Here is a 7,657-nt window from a genome sequence, read left to right as displayed (position 1 = left end):
AGGAAATGAGAAGAGAATAGTTACCTCCTGCAGTGTGTTACAAGGGGGCGGGAAACGCAACTACAGGAAAGATTTCAGAGTAGCAGCTGTGTTAGTCTGTATCCTCAAAAAGAACAGGAGTACTTGTGGCATCTTAGAGACTAACAAATTTATTTGATCATAAGCTTTTGTGGGCTACAGCCCACTTCATCGGACGCATGCATGTCTCTAAGGTGCCACAAATACTCCTGTTCTTTTTACAGGAAAGATGTTAGTCAAATATAAAAAGTCATCCCAAGTCAATCCATTATCACCTACAGATGATATGGTGACCTCCACTCTGATCTGTTCTAACAAAGTAGCAGAAGGAAGGGCATTAACAGTGCCTCTTTCCTGTCTTTGATTGTGTTCACTGGCTCTCAAGACACTTGCATATCACTATACTATGTGTCATATGCATTAAGCAAACCATTCTACTGAGGATAGTTGTGGATGAATGAGATTGGTTGTTACATATAGCTGGCATATTTTGTATTGATTAAAAAAATTCTGAAGTCCTTTTGAAATATTCTCAGGGTCTCAGGGTGTTAATGGAAGAAGCATGTAATCTTTCTGGTTCATGAACTGTACACTTTCAACAGCACATTCATCTATAGCTAGAAGTAAGAGTATGGGGTGTGTTCCCCCCCCCCCCCCCCAATTTCTTCATGAACTTCTTTTTATCAAATGACAAGAAACACTAAATTGCCCAGTGATGACAGATACTCCAGGAGTAAAACTGCTTTTTGAAGGTCTCATGCCATTACTTATTTTGCTTGCTTAACCAAGGCATCTTAGAGACTGTTGACCACAATGGATTCACTGTAGCACTCATCTTTCACATAGCTAGGTTAATGGATTTCACAGAATGCTCATGCCTGATATTTGCAAAACAGCTGTGATTTGTCTTTGCTAGATGTCAGGTTGCCAGAACACACACAAGAATCCTTAGTGATGCAGAATATCCTATAAACAACAGAAACGAGATATGCTTCCTTGGAAAGTGTTGGATGTTATTTGTTCAGGAGAAGGAGGATAGGGTAGGATGGGTTAATGGAGAACAGAAGGTAAAAACCACACACAACAGCAGCCTAACAGCAATGAAAGGTGACTAATGGATGTGAATTCAGATATTTCAGTGCTACAGAAGATGCTAACGTTGAAAGATAACAAGAAAATTCCATTAGTATCATATTTTTATTTCAGCAGGATCAGAGGCTCAGGACTCCAAAAAACAGATATTTCCCATTCTCAAAGCATTGACAAGCTATTGTGAATGATATATATGAGGAAAGATTGAAGAATGAAAAAGGAAGGATTCAAGCACCAGGAGGGGGACCGTAGCAGGGCAAAGACTCACCGGCATGGCGCCCCCAGCTAGTCGTCCTGGAAATTAGCTTTCCAGCTCCGAGGGCCCTTTGCTGGCCGATGTTCCGCTTGCCTCAGGCCCCCCGTGTCCCTCCCAGACCTCGGTGCCCCTTCCCTCGGGGTTCTGCTCTCTGCAGTAACCCACAATCTGGGTCTCCTCCCCCCAGGGGAACCCGCAACCCTCTATCCCCATCTTGCCTCAGTGGCTGCTTCCCCGCTCCTTTGCCTTCCCCCAGCACCAGCTACAGCTTTTTTGCCACTCCAAGGAGCAAAGGAGCGGGGGGGAAAGCCGTGATCGGTGGCACTTTGGCAACTGCTCTACAGCACCGCTTCATTCTTTGGCAGCAATTCGGCGGCGGTCCTTCCCTCCGAGAGGGAATGAGGGACCCGCCGCCGAATTGCCACCAAAGACCCAGACATGCCGCCCCCTTCCATGGGCCGCCCCAAGCATCAGCTTGCTGCACTGGTGCCTGGAGCTGGCCCTGCCTTGCCTAGCCTAGCCCTGCTCCACCTCAGGCATCCTGCTCAGCTCCCAAACAGCTAAGTCCTTCTCTCTCCACTGCTAGAGAGAGACTACCTAAGCTGCTGCCTCATAGCCTTTTTATAGGGCCAGCTGTGGCCTGATTGGGGCATGGCCCCAACTATGGCTGTTTCCCCAATCAGTTTACCCTTTTTCTCAGCTGCAGCCCTCTCTAGGGCTGCTTTTAACCCCTCTTAGCCAGGGAGTGGGGTGACTGCCCCACTACAGGGACATAAGTATCTGCTTGGAACCCCGGGAATATCATATGCTTTCCTATTCTGGGCTCATTATCAGAGAGCAGTGGGTCCATGAAATTGTAATAGCATTAGAAGCAATGGAAGGAATACACATTTACAAGGGTTGCATGTTCTTCAATTGAAAGCAAAGTTTTACATCCTCCTAATGGCCATGGTTTTCTTCAGAAGATATGAGCAATAACCACAAGCTGGTGAGACATGACTTCACACCCCATGAAGTGGGATGCCATAAGAGCTGCATGTCTGCCACGTTTTAAAGTGCTGAAATAAAATAAAATAAAATAATTAAATTACATTAAAATAAAATAAAATAAATAATAATAATAATAAATAATAAATAATTGTATTTGTAACAGGACAGTCTGTCCCTTCGAAGGTCAAGGGAGTCAAGAGCAGCCAGCCCTGTTCTGGAAAGGAATCTAAATGGCAGGTGCTGTGAATCATCTGGCCCTGCTGGAAAGTATTTAGTGATTGGGTCTGATGATTGCCAGCCAGGGCATATGAATGAGGTGAGGTACTAAGAGAGGGATAGGACCGTATTCTTCTGCAGCTTCAGCAGAAGGCAGTGAGAGGCAGGAAAGGCCTGAATACTCCTTTAAGCTGGGGGAAGGTCCAGTTCATTAATCTACCAAAGATGACACTATCCCACAATCTCAGTTGAAGAACAGGACTGCAACTTTTTTTTCTTGTTCCAGTTTCCAATTTGTGTGTGTGTTAAACAATAAGCAGAGCCCCGAGGAAAAGGCTACAGACTGAACCAGGCGTGGCTGATTGTGCCAGGCTAGTAATCAGGTCCATCAGTCTAAAGTACATCTTTAACATTTTGGGGCAGTTGTTAAGGCTGAATCCTCACTCTGTCACTCCAAGTGCAGAAGTGGGGCCCCGCAAGGATTTTAAAAATTAATACTTGCCACCACATGCTTGTATTACACTCACAAGATTACAGCTTTTCTCTTACCTCGGCTTGGTAAACGCTGCCACCACCCATATGCAAAAAAAACCCCTTTGAACTCAGGAAGGAGCACTTGGGAATTCCTCCCTGTGGGGTACCCTCAAGCACTTTCACCCCCACTCCATGGGAGAGCTGAGAAAGAAAACGAAGGAAATTAGATGTGGCTATCAGCTAATCAAACAACATGCACAAACCTTTTAGGACACCAAAAATCCAATCCTGTTCTTAAAAAAGGTAAATTGTATTCAAAACAAACAGGGAAAAAATACATTTGGAACTTAGGCTTTTTGCTAGATCTTAAAAGAAACAATTACAAAATTTAAGCACTCAAAACAGCTTTCTTGGAGGTTCAGCTCAAAGGTTACAAGCAAACAAAAGCATCAGGGGTTAGCACAGAGGAGATCCACAAGACTTAAAAAATAAACAGAAATAAACCTGATCGTGTCTAGCTAAACACTCTGATCTACTTACACATTTGGAGTTCATATAAGTAGTTCTAGGTATGAGCTGATGATTTATGATCATACCTGGCTAAAAGCTGCTTATAGCATGGTTGCTCTGTCCCTCCAGCCCAGAGAGAACAGCCAAAGGGAAAGTTTCTTTCCCAATTTTGAAAGTTCTAGCTTCCCATTGGCTCTTTTGGTCAGGTGCCCACTTTTTTTTTCTTTAACTGGGGGACTTTTTAACCCTTTACAGGTAATGCAAGTAAAGAACACTACCAATAGGGATTTTACAGCTAACTGGGTGGCTGAGTGTCCATCAACGGGAGCTGCCCCCCACCCCCACTTCATTTATCACAGGAGTCATGCTCCATTAAAATCAATGGCCAAACTCCCATTGACTTCCAGGGGAGTTAAATTGGGCTTTACATTTCCAACTGCTACTTATTCAAAGGCTTGTATTACAGCTTATTTATAGACTAAATTGTAGCATGAATGTGATAGGTAGATAAAAAGACAGCAGCAGAAATATCAAACACATAAGAAAGGAGAGGATCAATGCACTAAGAAATGCTGTACTCTACCCATTCATATGGTATTTTCAAATATGACAGAATCTTGCTAATTTGCACTAAAGACTGAGAGACCCATTGTGAGTTACTGAATGTTGTGATGTAAGCAGGGTAAAGAGTACGATAATCGAACATGTACAAGGCAAGCAAGCATATTCTTTGTTCATTTACTTTATATTATGCAGTTTAGTTTTAATCAATTGTTATAACACTTCACAGTACACGAGTACAAGTGATATAATACATTTTGTAAAAACTAATGAAATCTTATTACTATAAAGCCCCACTACATCATCAGCTATTAATTCTTGGCTGTGATGTGGAGAGAGAACAACAATTTTTGTGCAGTTAGAAAGGAAAGATTTGATGTCATAGATAGAAGGCGGGGGAGGGGGGAGAGAAGGAGGTGGTTCCCTTTGACGCTCTATCTACTGCCAATACACATCTCCATACACACAGCTGATACAGATGCCCCCACAGAATTCCCATGCCCATATGATGCAGATACCCACACAATACAGATTCCCATCACAATTACTGTCACCCTTCTGCCAGGTGGAGTCAGCAGCAACAAGGGCTGGGTTCAACATCTAGGGGCTTCTCTTAACAACAAAAAACAGAAGCAGCTCGAGCCCCCACTCAGTAATCTGGGGAAACTAAACACCTCCCCTGTGTGCCTCTTAGAGGCAGTACTTTCCCATGTGCAAGCACTGAAACTGTGTACAACAAAAGGGAACTTTTATTAAAAGGGAAAGGGAACCAAGCATTAATTTGGGAAAACACACAACCACATTCAAAACTATGTGACATAAGCAAACCCGACCCCACAGTATATTGGGCAGTGTCCTTTGCCTGAGTTTCACACCTTGCAATGGAAAAGTTCAACAAACAAATCTCCCTTTAACATATCACTCCCTTTTCCCTCCGCTGCACCCCACTCACATTTGTGTCTTTGGTTAGCAAAATCCCAGAGCACAGAGGTGTGTTCACAGGGGTCACTTCACATCCTGGGAGGGGCATGTCAAGCAATGCTTTGCTGCTGCCTCTGCAACTGTCTCACATCTTGTGATAAATGAAGGGGGGAGGGGTAGCTCACTTTCATGGACACCCAGCCAGCCAGTTAGCTACAAAATCCCTGTTAGTAGCTGTTCTCTACTTGGTTTACCTGTAAAGGGTTAAAATAGCCCATAGATAAAAGGAAGCATTTGGGCACCTGACCAAAAGATCCAATGGGAGGGCTAGAACTTTTTTAAAATTGGGGAAAAAGCTTTCCCTTTGTCTGTATTTTGTTGTTCTCCGGAGAGGGGGGACAGAGCAGGACAGGGCTGGAGCTATGCTGTAAAAATCTATGAACCAGATATGAAAATCACCAGATCATACCTAGAAACTACTCAATTTGAAACCCCAGATATGTAAGTAGATCAGGAAATGTCTAGAAAGACGCAATTATGTTTATCTCTTTTATTTCTGTAAGGCTTGTGGACTCCTCTGTGCTAATCCTAAGTGCTTTTGTTTTGCTTATAATCATTAAGCTGGACCTCAACAAAACCATTCTTGATGCTTAATTATTATATTTGCTCTTTTTAAATCTAGCAATAGCCCAAGTTGCAGATGTATTTACTTTCTTTTTGTTTTTAATAAAATTTACCTTTTTTTAAGAACAGTATTGTTTTTTGTGTCCTAAGAGGTTTGTGCATATGCTGTTTAATTAGCTGGTGGCAACAGATGATTTCCTTTGTTTTCTTTCTCAGCTCTTCCCGGGGAGGGTGTGTGTGAAGGGGATTGAGGGTACCCCACAGGGAGGAATTCCCAAGTGTGCGTTCCTGGGTCCAAAGGGTTTTTTTGCACCTGGGTGGTGGCAGCATCTAACCATCCAAGGTCAGAGAAAAGCTGTAACGTTGGGAGTTTAATGTTGGGCCACCAGCCTGGAGTGGCCAATATTAATTTTTAGAACCTTGCAGACCCCCACCTTCTGCACTCAAAGTGCCAGAGTGGGGAATCAGCCTTGACACAACTGTTGCTGTTTCTCTACTGCTGCTGCTTCTGTGCCACCACTGGCAGCTGTCTCTCTGATGTTGCTAGCCACTGTTGCTTCCTGCTCCCACAATGTCATGTTCTCAGGTTCCACCACTTAACACAGCTTTTTCAATAGGTAGCACGGAACCTCACAGCAGTCTTTATATTCACTGTCCCACACAAGTTCTAAGGCTTATCTCCTAGAGTAGCTCAGAAGTGCGGTCAGCTCTAGGAATCACCAACCAAAAACCAAGACTCTCAATTGAGTCTAATCATCTTATCATTAAATGATGAAAATGGGCAAGTCAGATAGAGTCCATACCAACAGGTAAAAACAACCTTCCCCCCCCACTTCCTCCCCCCCCCTCCCCCCCCCCCCGCAACTGGCATTTGGGATCCTTACCTCCTGCTTTGCAAGTGAGGTTCATTTTAGGGTGACTCCCTCAATCAGAACAATCAGGAGATGATGCTTTTGGCAGCTGCCATGCAGAATCATTGGGAAGTCCTTCAGTTCGGGATGATCTGCTCACTATACTTCCCCATAATCCTTAGCATTTCCTGTTTGATGGCTCATGACCAACACATCCTTTGGCATGAGCAGCAGGTTAGCTTCTGCTCCAAGCTCTGCCAGCAAGTATCTCTACTCACACCATGTGACAAACCCCAGCACCCAGACACATACCCATGGGCCCTGGCTGTGGGTCAGGTGGGACCACCACCAGAGTTATCTTTGGCACTGCTCCCCAAGTATAGCAACTTATGGTAATGTTTTTGAGAAGAAGAACCTCGACACCCCTACCATCACACTGGGATTATGACTGCCCAACTGAGTTGCAAACAGGGGCCAAGGTGCCATTTAGCTGCATCTACATGATGTCAGAACCCGAGCTAGCTGCCTTGTGTTCCTATCTCCAGGAAAACCAGGCCAACAGTTTCATACAACCATCTACCTCTGCCAATGGGGATCCTGTTCTTTTTGTTAAATAGGAAGATGAACCCTGTGTCTATGTGTGGATTACCGGGCCCTCAATCAGGTTATTGTCAGGAATCGATACCTCCTTCCTGGAACTACTGACTATGTACAATTGGCCCAGGTATTCACAAAACTTGACCTGTGGTGGGGCCTACAACCTGATTTGTATCCAAGGTGGGGACAAGTGGAAGATGGTTATTCAAACCTGATACAGCCACTATGAATACCTGGTAATGCCATTTAGCCTCACAAACACTCCTGCAACATTCCAGCACTTCATGAATGAGGTCTTCCAGGACATCCTAGACCAGTACGTCATAATCTACCTAGATGATATCCACTTTTTTTCCAAGGGTACTAAGCAAAACACTCAGCACATCTGGTCAATCCTGGAATGGCTCCACCAACACATCTGTACACAAAGCTGGAAAAGCACAACTTCAACTAGTGGTCTGTGGAGTTCCTGGGCTACATCTTGTCCACTGAGGGCCTCTGAATGGACCCCAAGAAGATGGAGGTGCTATGGACCTGGGCAATCTCC

General features: G+C 44.3%; 1 long non-coding RNA gene across 2 annotated transcripts; it reads right to left on the bottom strand.

Moving 5' to 3' along the window:
• Positions 1 to 1,210: 1,210 nt before the first annotated feature.
• On the bottom strand, positions 1,211 to 3,763 carry LOC122174813 (uncharacterized). 2 transcript variants are annotated; one of them, XR_006177137.2, is made up of 3 exons: positions 3,643 to 3,763; positions 3,122 to 3,247; positions 1,211 to 2,424 (listed from the first exon to the last, which is right to left on the bottom strand). It is a non-coding gene; the product is annotated as an uncharacterized LOC122174813 (long non-coding RNA). The 2 variants fall into 2 exon arrangements; XR_006177138.2 differs by having other exon boundaries at positions 3,587 to 3,716.
• Between the last annotated feature and the right edge of the window lie 3,894 nt (positions 3,764 to 7,657).

The sequence above is a fragment of the Chrysemys picta genome, chromosome 1 (assembly GCF_011386835.1).
Source record: "Chrysemys picta bellii isolate R12L10 chromosome 1, ASM1138683v2, whole genome shotgun sequence".
Lineage (NCBI taxonomy): Eukaryota > Metazoa > Chordata > Testudines > Emydidae > Chrysemys > Chrysemys picta.
Note: the sequence above shows the minus strand (reverse complement) of the source record. Positions and strands in the feature narration are given on the sequence as shown.